The sequence below is a fragment of the Erinaceus europaeus genome, chromosome 14 (genome assembly GCF_950295315.1).
Source record: "Erinaceus europaeus chromosome 14, mEriEur2.1, whole genome shotgun sequence".
Taxonomy (NCBI): domain Eukaryota; kingdom Metazoa; phylum Chordata; class Mammalia; order Eulipotyphla; family Erinaceidae; genus Erinaceus; species Erinaceus europaeus.
This window is the reverse complement of record NC_080175.1, coordinates 100,292,640-100,308,526: the sequence shown is the minus strand read 5'-3', so window position 1 is coordinate 100,308,526 and position 15,887 is coordinate 100,292,640. Positions and strand designations below refer to the sequence as shown.

Genomic DNA, 15,887 nt, shown 5'->3' with positions numbered 1-15,887 from the left:
TTAAAAAATAGTTTTGTATTCATCTAACTTTCTTCTTGCCACAAAGGTCGCTCTGGAAGTGGTGAACTAACCTTTGGAGTTTTCATCAATTTTTTCGTCTGGCTATTCATCATCTTGGGTCTCAGTGAACTGAGAACCTTAGAATTGAGGTAAAGGCAGTAAGAAGCAGCAGCTATAATTGGGTCATTATTTCTTAGTATTAAAATATTTCTTAAAAATAAAAAACATTGTAAGACCAATGGACTTAAACTTGACATCTTTCAAACACACACACACACACACACACACACACACACACACACACACCAAAAGCATCTAGTAGGAAAAGACAGTACTTACCACACTTTCACCTTTATCCGAATCCCTCGTGGGTCATGAGTTCTGAGGATATGCTCTTTCGGAGTTATTGATGCTAGCAGCTGTTGCTTAATGCTCAGGAAAGACGGGTAGATTTCACCTGTACTAGCTCTGCACCAAGCCCTGAGAAATCTTTCTTCCTCCCACTCCCTTGTTACTCCCCAACATTGGAGACACTGCCAGTAGCTTCCTCCTCCCCTCCCCTCCTCTAGCCATACACCCTGCAATTAGTGTCATCAGCCCTGACCTACAAGTCCGACTGTCGTTCTACTGAGCATGTTCTCCACTTGCTGGAAGGCACTGTCCTCTGAGTCACTGTTAGCAGGTGTTTCCCCAACATCTGCAAAAGTACTTCTCTTCATTTATTCTCACTCTCATCAGGTTGCCTTCTGATAAATCATGTTTGTCACATCAGGAAACCAAGGCCAGAGAGATAACTCACTGGGTAGGGCACGCACCTTGCCGAGCCCTAGAACCACACAAGAGCTCCTATGACCAAGGAAAGCTCTGGTTCTTGGGGCTGGGTGGTGGTGCTCCTGGTTGATCGCACATATGTTACAATACACAAGGATCTGGGTTCGAGTCCCTGGTCCCCACCTGCAGAGGGAAAGCTTTGCTAGTGGTCAAGCAATGTTTCTGGTGTCGCTCTGTCTCTCTCTCTCTCTCTCCCTTCCCTCTCCATTTCTGACTGTCTCTATCCAGTAAGTAAACACAACAAAAATTAAAATAAATTTAAAAACCTTTAAACAAAACAAACAAAAACAGTAAAAGAAAGCTCCGGTTCTGTAGTCTCTCCCTCTGCACACCCATATCCGAATGAAAAAGCAGGTCAGCAGTGAAATCTCACATGTATAAGGTCTTAGCTCAGGAAATACGCACATAACAATTTATTCAGCCAGCCATATCAGGTGCTTGCTGTGTGAACACAGGAAATGGAGCAGAAGGTCCCTGTTTTGTTCACCTGGGTCACTGTACCAGGGCAACTGGGTCACCTCTACTCCAGCCCATCCAGAGGTTAAGGCTCCCCAGTCACGACTCCTCCAGCCCATCCAGAGGGTTAAAGCTCCCCAGTCAGGACTCCTCCAGCCCATCCAGAGGGTTAAAGTTCCCCAGTCACGACTCCTCCAGCCCATCCAGAGGTTAAAGCTCCCCAGTCACGACTCCTCCAGCCCATCCAGAGGTTAAGGCTCCCCAGTCACGACTCCTCCAGCCCATCCAGAGGTTAAGGCTCCCTAGTCACGACTCCTCTAGCCCATCCAGAGGTTAAGGCTCCCCAGTCAGGACTCCTCCAGCCCATCCAGAGGTTAAGGCTCCCCAGACACGACTCCTCAACTAAGCTGCACCTGTGAAGACTAAGAAATCTCAGGGTTTGTTGTTGGTTTCCACATTTGGACACATTTGCAAAAAAAAATATTTCTTGGTGGTTTGGGTTTAAAAATAGATACTGAATAATAATCGTTGACTAATTTGTTCTGCTTTATATCTTAACTCTTTTTCAGCCACCAGTTTCCAGATGCTACCATGATGCCAACCGGACCTCCCTGGGCAGACGACCTCACCAATGTGTCCTGGAGCTCCGCTTCCCAGAGCCCTGCCCCACTAGGGAAAGAGAGAGAGAGTGGGAGTATGGATTAGTGTAATTGCTTCAGTGGGGAAGCAATTACAGAAGCCTGACCTTCCACCTTCTGCATCTCACCACGCCCTTTGGTCCATACTCCCAGAGGGAGAAAGACTAGGAAAGCTATCAGGGGATGGAAAGATGCAATTTAGGTATATAACATAATTATATGTATCTATGTATGGATGGATGTAGATATATATAGATATTGTGAAATGTTACCATAGTCTAGCTACCATACATAGGTAGAAAAATATTTTGTGTGTGTGTGAAGATAAGAGTTACTCTTCCTAGCAACTTTCAACTATACAAGGGGTATAAGACAACATTGACTGTAGTTTCCATACTGTTCACTAGATTCCCTAGGACATATTCTAAAGTAAATGTTTGTTTTATTCAATTTGAATTGAGAAGTCTTTGATGAATTCCTTTTAAAATCACAACTGCAGTAAGAAAAGAAAAAAGGGGAAGGAGGAGAGAGCGAAGTCTGGATTGGAGACGGTGGAGAAGAGCGCATGTTCCGGCACCACGCTCAGTTCTGGCACCATGTTTCAAAGGCGGTGCCCTCAGAGAGTAGCCGTGGTCTATGAGGGAATCTCAGAGACTTAATGGCTCCAGTTGTGAAAGTCAAGGCCAGCGCGTGTCTGAGTAGAGGAGTGAGTGCTTTGTCAGGGAGAGGTCTAATCTGTTTTTGTTTGTTTGTTTACCAAAAGAACTAATTTTTCACCCATGTCAGAATACCTTACAATTAAATTTTAGTTCAACTCTTTCCAATCCTAGCTTTTCAAAAGTTCCTTTCAAGACATTAAGGAAAATATCAACGTTTCTTTATTTCAGAACATTGGAGATTGTTAGACTGGCATGTAAACCCTATTTTCAATCTGACAATAAATAAATAGGATGCACAGGGTTTAAAAAGGTGTGGGGGACCTCTAGAGGTGTGGTTGTGTAGTAGCAGAAGCCTCGTTTCGCTCTCCTTGGTCAACTAAGAAAAGAAATTAAAAAATCACCTGAAAATCACCTAGCCATAGGTGAGGACAGACACATGCGGCTCATGGACAGAAAGAGGTAAGGGAAAGATTTCTGGGACTGAAAGGCTCTACTCAGGGGTGGCTGGGAGAGTGACAGCTGAGGCCCCCACCACTTCTAGGTCAGAGGCAATGAAATCGAAAGAAAGAAAGAAAGAAAGAAAGAAAGAAAGAAAGAAAGAAAGAGAGAAAGAAAGAAAGAAAGGAAAGGAAAGGGGGAAGGAAAGAAGGAAGGAAGGAATAAGGAAGGAAGGAAGGAAGGGAGAAAGAAAGAAAGGAAGGAAGAATTGGAGTAGGTGTATTGCACCAAAGTAAAAGACTCTGGGGTTGGAGGGGAGAGAGTACAGGTCCTGGAAAACCCCTTAGTGGGGGTTGTATTGTTATGTAGAAAACTGAGAAATGTTCTGCATGTACAAACTATTGTATTTACTGTCAAATGTAAAACATTCATCCCCAAATAAAGAAATTTTTTTAAAAAAAGGAAGGAAGGAAGAAGAAGACCACCTAAGACACAGATACACAGATGAGTACAGACACGTGTGACTTGTGGCTGGAAAGGGGTGAGGGAGAGATTCCCAGGACTAAGATCCGCTGCTCGGGGACGGCTGGCACCAGGTTAGGAGATGGGTGACTATAGCACGCCACTTCTGTGTTTGAGTTTAAGCAACAAAAACTTGTTAAAAAGAAAAAATCACTTATAGACTCAAAATCTACAAATGTGACTTGTCGGTTTTCCATTGATGTTGCCTCGCAGAGACTGGCACAGCGGCAAGGAGACCCCGCACTGACTCAGAGACTGGCACAGCGGCAGGGAGACCCCGTGTTGACTCAAGGCGGCTGAAACTGCCCAGTGACTCAGGATAAAATCTCCCCTCCCACACCAAGATATACAAACAGGGAAATCAAATACCTTGGCAACTGCGCCTCCTGCTGGCACAAGAAAAGAACACTAAATGCAGAAAATGGGAAATACACTGACAGCAATAACAGAAGCCCCAAAAGACCAGAGACAGATCTAGAAAAAATGACAGATCGAGTCCAGAAAATGCATTATGAGATGACTTCAAGAAACTAAAGTTAAATTCAAGAACTCAGTAATCACTTTACAAAAGAATTACAGAGTACAGGGGGAAAAAAGAAAAAAAAAAACACTAAACAGACTGCAGGCCTGAAGGAAACTTTGAATGCAGTTCAGCTTCGGGTAGGAGGCCTCAGAAGTAGATTTAATCATGTGGAGGAGAGAGTATGAACCACTACACTCTGGTGAATTTAAAACTCTTGGAGAGGAAAGGTTTAGCAAAATTGAAGCACATTTCTACTAAATAGCAGACTCCGTCAGAAAGATGAACATCAGAAAGATGAACATCAGAGTCATTGGGATCCCTGAGGAAGATGAGAACCAGAGAGGAGTAGAGAACATATTCAAAGAGATTTCAACAGAAAAATGTCCACACCTTAGCAATGTTCAAAATATAAAAGTCAAGAAGGTGAACACACACCTAAATTTTTTAATCCAAAATGACACACACCAAGACACATTATTGTAAAATCATCCAAAACCAACGACAAGAAAAAAAATATTACAGGCTTCCAGGGAAAGGAAGAAAATTTCATTTAAAAGCAGAACCATCAGATTTCTCATCACGAATCCTAGAGGCAAGGAGGGAATGGAGTGGCACATTCAAAGTATTACAAGATAAGATTTGCCAGCCACAGATTCTCTATCATGAGGAATCTCGTTTTTATACCATCACTGAAAAGGAAGCAAATATAGAAAATTCAAGAGGAAGTCAAGCACTGTTTCTCTTATCTGAGAAAGAAGGGGAAAAAGGAAGGACACACACAAATAATAGGTGTAGACGTGACTTAGAAAGGAGGTGAAGTTAGGACCTCAGGAAAAGATGGGCAGGGTCTGGGAGGTGGCGTGCCTGGCTGAACACACATGTCACAGCGCACAGGACTCGGGTGTGAGCCCCTGGCCCCCAGCTGCAGGGGGAAAGCTTTGTGAGGGGTGAGGCAGTGCGGCTGGTGTCTCTATTTCCCTCCCCCTCTATCTCCCCCTTCCTCTCAATTTCTGGCTGTCTCTATCCGATCAATAAATGAAGATATTTTTTTTAAAAATTAAAGAAAGAAAAAATGGTCAGAAATATATAGGCCTAGATCTAGATATTGATGTTAATACAGACAGAGAGACGGAGATGTATAGTCCGCCTTTACCTGTGACCTTGGGAGAACTACTGCAGTTTCCGCAGAACGGGGATGGGACAGAACTCTGGTGGTGGGAAAGGCATGGAATTATGCCCCTACTATCTTACAGTTTTTAAGACACTATTAAATAGCTAATAAAAAACATTTTAAGGGGGCCAGGCAGTATCACACTTGGTTAAGCACACACATTACAGCGCACAAGGACCCAGGTTCAAGCCCCTGGTCCCCACCTGGAGGGAGAAAGCATCACAAGTGGTGAAGCAGGGCTGCAGGCGTCTCTCTGTCTCTTTTTCTCTCTCTATTCTCCTCCTTTCTCAGTTTCTCTCTGTCTCTATCCAATAGTAAATAAATATATATATGTATTTTTTAGTAAAGTCTTATCTCTAAAAAAAAACATTTAAAAAAGCTAAATTGATATTTTGTATGCTGGACACTGTGATTCTTACCTTTGGGGGCAGGATTTTTGTCCCTGTAAATATTCTTTATCTCTGTGCTGGGGTGAGTGAGTGCCTTGAAGCAGGCAGGTCCTCTTAGGTACTGCTTTTTCGATGACTTGCTAGGTTTGACAGGAGCAATGCTCAGTGTACAGACGGTTATTCTCCACCGCTGAGGCAAGCCCTTTGGGACTGTTTCACTTGGCGAGTTCTGACTTTTCCGGTTGGAGGGAGCAGGCGACACTCCCAGCCCTCTGCGAGTGCACGGTGCTACTACACACGCTCGTCTCCCTCTCAGATCTAAGTATGAATTTCTTGCCTCTAAAATGTCAAAACTGTTGTCATTACCATGAAAAATTATTATAAAAGGATAAAGTCTCTTCTGAAAGTTGGGGAAGTATTGGGGGAAGTATTGCAATGGGCGCTAGATTAAAGGGGTCAAAAAGAGAGGGCCAGGGCGGGAGAGACAAAGCACAGCTCATGGGGCCCTCATGCGATTCTCGGGTCTGAAGATTGAGCCCAAGGCCTCAGGCATGGAAGACATGCCATCTACCCTCTCAGCAACCTCCCCAGTCTCTTATGTGTATTTTAAAAAGTTATTCTTTGGGGAGTTGGGCATAGCGCAGCGGGTTAAGCACATGTGGCACGAAGTGCAAGGATCCCCGTTCAAGCCCCCGGCTCCCCACCTGCAGGGGAGTCGCTTCCCAGGTGGTGAGGCAGGTCTGCAGTTGTCTGTCTTTCTCTGTCTTCCCCTCCCCTCTCCATTTCTCTCTGTCCTATCTGACAAAGACAACAACAACAATAACTACAACAACGGCAACAAAAGAGAATAAATAAATAAATATTTTTTAAATCATTCTCTGTAGCACATAGCATATAGAGGATAAGAATAAAGCCCAGGAGAACCCTCGCACAGTGCTGGGGAAGCTAGAGCTTGTGGAGTCTGTAGATGAATGCTAGTTGGCAAACTGTTTACAGTCTGCAATAGATAAGTACAGAAATCAACAACAGTGGTCCGGGAGGTGGCGCAGTGGATAAAGCACTGGACTCTCTAGCCTGAGGTCCTGAGTTCAATCCCCAGCAGCACAGGTACCAGAGTGATGTTGGTTCTTTCTCTTTCCTCCTATCTTTCCCACTGATAAATAAAATATTTAAAAATATTCTTGTTATTATTTTGCCTCCAGGGTTGTTGCAGGGGCTCTGAGCCTACACTATGAATCCACAGCTCCTGGTGGCCACTTTTTCTATTTTTTTTTAAATTGGATAAGACACAGAGAAACTGAGGGAGGAGGGGAAATAGAGAAGGGGAGAGAGAGACAGACACCTGCAGACCTGCTTCGCTGCTTGTGAAGTGACCCCCCCCTGCAGGTGGGGAGCTGGGGGCTCGAACCGGGATCCTTGTGCAGGTCCTTGTGCTTTGTACTATGTGAACTTAATTCGGTGTACCACCACCCAGCTCCCAATAAATAAAATATTTTAAAAAATCAACAATAGATATTTAGAAACCTTAAAAAAAAATTAGGCCCAGAAGGTGGCCTAGCAGGCGGAGTATGTCATACACGTGTGGGGTCCTGAGTTTAATCCTTAGAACCCTATGTGCCAGAACAGTGTTCTGGTCCCAGCTTCTCTCTTCCCCTTCTTTCCTGACCTCTTTCTCCCTCTTCCTCCCCTTTCATAAAATAAATAAATATTTGAAAGCTCTTAAACTCATTAGGCATTACCATAGTATCCAAGCAGTGTTTTTATAGAAGATGAGAGAGGGAGAGGGAGACAGAAAGGCAGCACCTGCGGCACTCACGAAGCAGGTGGGGCCGGGGCTTGAACCCAGGTGTCCAGCCCCAGGGAAAGTGCTCTACATGCCCCCAATAGTACCTTTGGTTTTTTTCTACAAAAACATCAGACTGGACTGGAAGAAGAAGAAGAAAACTCACAAGGAAACAGTCCTTGGGGCCGGCTGGTGACGCACCTAGTTGAGCGCACATGTTAACAGTACACAAGGACTTGGGTTCAAGTCCCCAGTCCCCACCTGTAGGGGGAAAGCTTTGCAAGCGATAAAGCAGGGCTGCAGGTGTTTCTGTCTCTCTCCCTCTCTATCTCCCCCACCCTCTCGATTTCTAGATGTCTCTATACAATAAATAAAGATAACTTGAAAATTTTTTTAAAAGAAACTGGTCCCTTACATAATTCATTTTAAATATCATTAGAGCACGTTGGGCCAAGGAAGAGGGAATCTCAAACTAGACACATCAGGCACAGAGAACAGAGTGTCACAAGGACAGTAAGACTCCAGGAAGCCGGGACGAAGGTCAGTGCCCGCAGCAATGCCTTTACCCCCACTGACCTGGACCAGACCAGTGACTGCTTACCAGCCCTCTGAAAAGTGACAGTCAGGGTCATTGCTTCATTCCTGGGAGACTAAACACGGCACAGAGGGTAAGGATGCAGACACTACAGTGAAGCGCTCCTAGTCTGAGGTGATCCTGGTTTCACCACCGTGTGACCTTAGGTCCATCCCACGAGCTCTCTGGGCCTCAGTTATCTTGGATCTCTGGCTTGGAGATGAGTGCCAGCCTCTACCCCATGAGGTGTACATGAGGAGAAATCAAGAAGACGCTGAAAATGGCCACACCTAATAAACAGCCTTGCTTGGCCACTCCCGGTACTTAGCACATCTTTCTGTGAAGAATGGACACGCGGCCGGGAGGTGGCACAGCCAGCTGAGTGCATATGGCACCATGCCCAAGGGCCTGGGTTCAAGCCGCAGTCCCCACCTGCGGAAGGAAGCACCACAAGTGGTGAAGCAGGGCTGCAGGTGTCTCTCTCTCTCTCTCTTTCATTTTACTTTTTAATTTTATTGATGATTTAATGTTGATTTACAAAATCATGTGATAACAGGGATATAGTTGTACACCATTCCCACCACAACCCCCATTCCCTCCACTGGAAGCTGCAGCAGTTCTCTCAAGTTTACAGATATGGGTTGACTAGTATTTCTAAAACTATCTGTCTATACTTATATATAGTTGCTTATATATAGTTGCTATATATAACTGTACTTATATAACTATACTTATATATAGTTGCTATATATAACTATACTTATATATAGTTACTTATATATAGTTGCTATATATAACTATACTTATATAACTATACTTATATATAGTTACTTATATATAGCAACTATATATAACTATACTTATATAACTATACTTATATATAGTTGCTATATATAACTATACTTATATATAGTTACTTATATATAGTTGCTATATATAACTATACTTATATATAGTTACTTATATATAGTTGCTATATATAACTATACTTATATATAGTTACTTATATATAGTTGCTATATATATAACTATACTTATATATAGTTGCTTATATGTAGTTGCTATATATAACTGTACTTATATATAGTTACTTATATATAGTTGCTATATATATAACTATACTTATATATAGTTGCTTATATGTAGTTGCTATATATAACTGTACTTATATATAGTTACTTATATGTAGTTGCTATATATAACTATACTTATATATAGTTGCTTATATGTAGTTGCTATATATAACTGTACTTATATATAGTTGCTTATATGTAGTTGCTATATATAACTATACTTATATATAGTTACTTATATATAGTTGCTATATATACTTATATATAGTTACTTATATGTAGTTGCCGTCCTTTTCCCCTATGATCCTGCCTACTCCTTTTTTAATGTTTTCTTTATTGGGGAGGATTAATGGTTTGCAGTTAACAGTAAAATACAGTTGTTGGTACATGCGTAACATTTCTTAGTTTTCCACATAACACTCTAACCTTCTCTTCCTTTCTGAGTCACCCCGACACCTATCACTACTCCCGAGTGTCCCTCCTTTTTCCTCTTCTCTCTCTGGTCCTGATGGAGCTGGAGTTCAGAGCACTGTGGTCATCTTCCCCTATTACTTCTCCCTCTGGATCTCTCTCCCTCTCTATCCCCCTTTCTCTCTCGATTTCTATATCCTAGAAAATACAAATAAATTAATAACTTTTAAAAATAGAGAGAGAGGGAGTCAGGCGGTAGGTAGCACAGCGGGTTAAGCGCACATGGCACAAAACACAAGGACCAGTGTAAGGATCCTGGTTCAAGCGCCCGGCTCCCCACCTGCAGGGGAGTCGCTTCACAGGCGGTGAAGCAGGTCTTCAGGTGTCTGTCTTTCTCTCCCCCTCTCTGTCTTCCCCTCCTCTCTCCATTTCTCTCTGTCCTATCCAACAATGATGACATCAACAACAATAGCTACAACAACAATAAAAACAAGGGCAACAAAAAGGAAATAAATAAATATTTTTTAAAAACTTTTAAAATATAAAAAAAAGAGAGATTTATACTTTAAAAACTGTGGGTGGGGCGGTGCCAAGAGGGGCCTGAGCCAAGATGGTGACTTGGAGGCAGCTGCTGGTGTGAGCTCCAACAAGCAGCGGCTGTGACCTAGGATTCACTGGATAGGGTAGGACACTGGACTGTCAGCAGGAGGGTCAATAAGGGGTCCTAAGTGTGATACCAAGGAGGGGTCCTAGGGCTCACTCTTGGGTTAGAAAACGCAGGAAAAAGAAAGGGAATCTTCTGATTATTTCTGAAGCTCACCCACCCCACCCCAGAACCAGACCCTAGGGGCTGGACAGCCGCTCCTAGCAGGCTTCCCACGGAGCTATTTTCTTTACCAAGACTCCTGGCTCATCAGGGGTATCATTCCAATCCTTTTCCTTTTTGATTTCCTTCTCTCTCTCTCTCTTTCTCTCTCTCTCTCTCTCTCTCTCTCTCTCTCTCTCTTTCTCTAAGTGGCTGGAGCTCTATTTGAGTGACAAAATATTTGACCCGTCAGAGCCACACCCCTGCCTAGGAAAGAATACCAGGAGTTTTTTGTTTTGTTTTTTCTTGGATACTTCTTACAATTGGCTGTCTTTGCTCAGGCTGCCTGAGCCAATCCAGAGCCATCCAAGCTGCAGACTGACTGATAGGTTTTTTACTCTATTTTATTATTACTACTATATATACGCGTGTCCCTTTTCCCCCCTCCTTCTTCAGGCTGACCAAAAATAACTGTTACTGTTTTTTCCATTGCTAGGAGACTAGGTGTCCTATCCATTGTGAGAGAAACTTGTTTCACTCTACCTCTTCCCTCCACTCTCCTCTCCTGTTTCCCTCCTCCTAGCTAATTAAAAAACAACACCTCTTTCCTTTCACTGCTCTTCTTCTTTTTCTTGTTCTTGTCTTCTTTTCTTTCTTCCCCCTACTTTTGCTTTTTTAATTCACTGATACTCATTTGTGAATTATTTTGGGGAAGAAATCTGACTCACAGTGGACTCTCTGTGTGTGTCTCTCTTCTCTACTTCCCTTTCTCCTCTTGCTATCCCTAGAATTTACAGTGGACAGTAGATTTGCATAATTGTCTGTTCTTACTTTCCCTTTTCTCCTTTCTCTTTCTTTTTCTTTTGGATTTTGTTGCTATTTTTTATTGGACTGGAGGTGTGGTATGGTTAACTGGTATTGGTTAAACTGCACCGCCTGTGCAGCGACTCCCCTGCAGGTGAGGAGCCGGGGGCTCAAACCAGGATCCTTGCGCCAGTCCTTGCACTTAGTGCCACGTGCGCTTAACCTGCTGTGCTACCGCCCAACTCCCAATGTCTCCTTTTTATAAATAAAAATTAAAAAAAAACAAACTGTGGTGGTGATTACATCACCCTTTACATTTGTGGAGCACATCACAGATGACAAAGTCCTATCACACACATTCTTCCTCAAGCCCTCTCCTACAAGTACCGCGAGACAGGCCCAAGAGAACGCTTCTCAAATTTGCCTCAGGAAGAGGAAACAGTTGCTCATCTACCTGTCCCCCTCAGCAGGAACACCTGAGGAATCTGGAAACAGGGACAAACAGTATCAATCACCCCGCTGTTTCTCGGTGCACAGATCGGGGTGCTGTGCCCCGAGAAGACAGAGCAGCACTAGCGGTGGAGGGCTGAGGCAGCTGAGCTCGACCATCCTGCTAGCAAGTGCTTCTGGGACTCCAGACCCAATTGCTTCACTCTCCCTCAGCACAACCTTCCCTTTCCTCTCAGTCCCCTCTCTTCCTCTCACCTTTTTTAAAAAATATTTTATTATCTTTATGTATTTGATAGAGACAGTCAGAAATTGAGAGAGGAGAAGATATATATATATATATATATATAGAGAGAGAGAGAGGCAAACACACTTGCAGCCTTGCTTTACCACGTGTAAAGCTTTCCCCCTGCAAGTGGGGATCGGGGGCTTGAACCCGGGTCCTTGCAAACTATAATGTGTACGCTCAACCAGGTGCGCCACCAGCCAGTCCCTCCTCTCACCTCTAGTCACAAGGTTCACTTATAATAGGATTTTGATGTGAAGAGTTTTTGAATTCTTCACTAATGCCTGTGTAGTGTGACTACATTTCAGCGATCTAGATATCTAGATATCTAGATATCTCTGATATCTGATGACTGTACAAAATGGCAACTAATCCCTAGCACTGCAAAAACGGTATCATCTGTTTTCCATCTACACCATGCCTCGGCCTCGCGTGAGCTTAATGTGCAGCTTGGCGATACGAGAATCCGGCACGAAGCCCAGCCAGTCTATCTTGGCGTCACTCTGGATCGCACCCTGTCATTTCACGAACATCTCATAAAAACTGCAGCAAAGGTGGGCGCGAGGAATCACATCATTGCAAGACTGGCCAGCTCCTCATGGGGCGCGAGCGCTTCCACACTGCGATCATCCTCTCTGGCATTCTGCTATTCCACTGCAGAATACTGTGCCCCAGGATGGTTCCGTAGCCCCCATGTCCACTTGGTCGATTCCAAATTATATTCCTCCATGAGGATCATTTCTGGAACCATCCGTTCCACCCCGGTTCCATGGCTGCCGGTTCTCAGCAACATCGCCCCGCCAGATATTCGTCGGGATGTGGCATCATCTAAGTTCATTTCCCACGTCTACGCTCGACCGGACCTGCCAATCTACGTGGAGATCTTCGCCCACCCTGTCCAACGCTTGACGTCTCGTCACCCAATCTGGTCCCCTACGCCTACACTGAACTTCTCTGTTCCAGACTCTTGGAAACAGAGCTGGCAGTCAGCTGAGGTCAAGAACAAACACCTCATCACAGACCCCTACGAGGGTCAACCCGGCTTTGACCTGGCACGTTATGATCGGGCCCTCCTCAATCGCTATCGAACAGGCCATGGCCGGTGCGCCGCTATGTTCCATCGCTGGGGAGCCAGAGACGACCCGAACTGCCCCTGCGGCTCCAGACAGACTGTGACCCACAGAGTCAACGACTGCCACCTCTCCAGATTCAAAGGAGGTCTCGAAACTTGACATCAGGCTCCACCTGACGCTGTGGACTGGCTGCGGAAGAAGGGCAAACGCGAGAAGCAGCAGCGATCTAGCTATTAAATATGCAAGGCCCCGGTGGCTTTTCTTTCATTCTTTCTATTTTATTGGGTAGGTCGGAGAGAGATTGAGGGAAGGCGGAGATAGAGAGGCAGAGAGAAAGACGGACAGCCGCAGACCTGCTTCACCATTCAGGAAGCGGGGCTTGAGCCAGGTCCTCGCACACAGCAGCGCCCGGACCTAAGGTTTTTCATTCTTTCTTCTTTTCCTTCCCTCCCAGGGTCGGGGTCATACTGCGTACAAAACCTGCTCACCCGCCGGGTAACTAACGGCAGCACCAGGAGCCTCCGGCTCCAGAGAAGGCGAAGCGAGCGCTCCAGCCTCTACAGAATGTGGTGAGAAAGCAGGTGTTTCCTGATGGAAATGTGGCCACCTGATGAGAAGGGGACCACTGTAAACGTCCCCAGGGGGTTCCCACTAAAATATTTTGTTCTTTTAGTGAAATATAGTTGGCATAGGGAATTATATTAGTTTCAGGGACAACGTGATGTGTACATTTTGAACTTACCGTACAATGAGTCTGATTAACTTTCAACCTTACGAATGTATTTAATTATGGCCTGATGGGACGACTTGCACTGGCTTTGAGAATCGGAAATAAAGGGCATCAGTCTAACCTGAGGGTTGTGAAATTCCTCCCTCAAAACAAGTAGTTCTCAGTCTGGGCCATTCACCAGCTACCCTCAGGGAGCTTTTCACAGAAGCCTGGCCTACTTCATACCTGTTGAGAGTCTTCCAGGAATTGTACAGGAGCCCTCCCCATAATTCAGCTGCACAGCTAGAGGTAAGAACCACAGAATTAAAGCATACACAGGGCAAAGTACCAACGTTTGGCAACAACAGCAAGATTTAATAAAAAGAGCAGGAAAATTTAATAAATTTTTGGAGGTCTTGCTTACTGGACAAATAACAAAATTTACATTCCTGAACATCAGTTTTCTTAGGCATGTAATATTATTTTTCTGAAAACCAGTTTTCTCACCTCTTATTATTATGTGTTTGTTTATGGGGGGATTTGCTTTTCCTGCAGTATGGAGGACAAGTTGGAGAATGTTCATCTTTAACTTTCCTGGGGCAGAAAGAAATTCAACAAAATTAATGGTGGGTCTGTGTAGCTATAGGATTCAGGCAACGCAGAGAAAGACGCCGACACTACGTTCACTTCTTTGTCATGGAAAGCATTGATCAGTTAGTTCTGTGACGGAGGGAAACAAAGTCACGGAGGCAAAAGCTTTTGCTCTAGCCGACAAGAAAGAACGGACGCGTTTGTCACTGGGTCTGCTTCCTATAAAGGAGAGTTAGTGGTGGCGTTTGTCACTGGGTCTGCTTCCTATAAAGGAGAGTTAGTGGTGGCGTTTGTCACTGGGTCTGCTTCCTATAAAGGAGAGTTAGTGGCGGAAGTGGGGCCTAGGCAGGTCAGAGCTGTGGCAAGTGTCTGAGGCAAACAACTCATCACCTCCCAAGGTTCTCCTGAGGCAGCCAGAGTCCTCTGAAGGAGCTCTGAAATCCAAAGGACACTGGACATGGAGAGATACCAACAGTTCAGAGGAAGGACACGGGGAAAGCAGGTCTGACTTACAAGTTTAACCCAATGCCACTACTACATGCTACAACTTGAGCCCTACTGTCTATTTCCATGGGGGGAGGAGCTCACAAAGACCAGCTGACAAGTTGAGACGCATATATTACACATACTATGCATATGTGTGCACACCTGATTTGTTGATACAAAGAAGAGCAGTAAATATAACATGATGTTTTAACTTTTAGATTAAAAGGAGGCAATAGCTAGTGCTAACAAGGAAGTGGAGACATTTGAATGCCGGTATTTTATTGACTGGAAGGCAAAACAAGGAATCTGTTGGCTAAGGGGAAAATACCGTAATTTCTCATGAAATGAAAATTCACGTCTGGATTCATGCCAGAAAGAAAAAAGAGAAAACCTCCTACAAACATCTGTCCACCGGTGTTCACAGCAGCACTATTCACAGCAGTCAAGAGACAGTGTATTGGGGTCTTCAGAGAAATAAAAGCCAGTGGGCGAGAGAGAGAATGAGTTCACAGGATGGTGGAGAGTGACGAGTCCAAAATCATCAGGGTTAGTCGACATACTGGACACTCAGGGGGGAACTTACGCTGTCGTTCAAGCCCAACAACAGAAGGCCGGCAGAAGCCCCTCTTATGCAAGAAAAAGTGAGCCTTTGTTCTTTTTAAAATTGATATAGTACATCATATTAATTATATTATATTTATTTGATAGGACAGTAAGAAAGTGAAAAGGGATGATGAGATAGGGAGGGAGAAAGAGAGACATATATGCAGCACTGATTCACTGCTTGTGAAGCTTTGCCTCTGCAGGTGGGGACCAGGGGTTTGAACCCAGGTTCTGGAGCATGCTGACACCTGTGTTCAGCTAAGTGCACCACCACCCAGCCACAAGGTGAGAGTTTTTCCATTAAGATCTTCAGGTGACTGGCTGAGGTCCACACCCATCGTGAGAGGCAGTCTGCTCTACTCAAAGCCTGCCGACTGACATGCTGAGCTCACCCAAAGACCATCTTTACGCAGCCATGACTACTTGCCCTTCATTTACGACTTATGTGGCCTAGTCAAGTGCACTCAGAGTTGGCCATTATGCATGCAAGCGACAGAAATGTCTGTGAGCTGGGGCCAGGCGGTGGTGCACCTGGTTAAGTGCACACACTACAGTGCACAAGGACCTGGGTTCAAGCCCCTGGTCCCCACCTGCATGGGGGAAACATCACAAGTG

At 44.6% G+C, this 15,887-nt stretch overlaps 1 protein-coding gene across 3 annotated transcripts in view; it reads right to left on the bottom strand.

Annotated features, from left to right (window-relative positions):
• LOC103128200 (transmembrane protein 45A) overlaps window positions 1–15,887 on the bottom strand; it is a 150,107-nt gene that overhangs the window by 101,656 nt on the left and 32,564 nt on the right. The window contains exon 1 of one of the 3 annotated variants that reach the window (XM_060172203.1): window positions 340–503. The exons of the other annotated variants lie outside the window; for them this stretch is intronic. The gene's annotated coding sequence lies outside the window, so the exon portion shown is untranslated. Of the gene's footprint in view, window positions 1–339; window positions 504–15,887 lie in introns of those variants that run through there. 3 annotated transcript variants of the gene reach the window in all.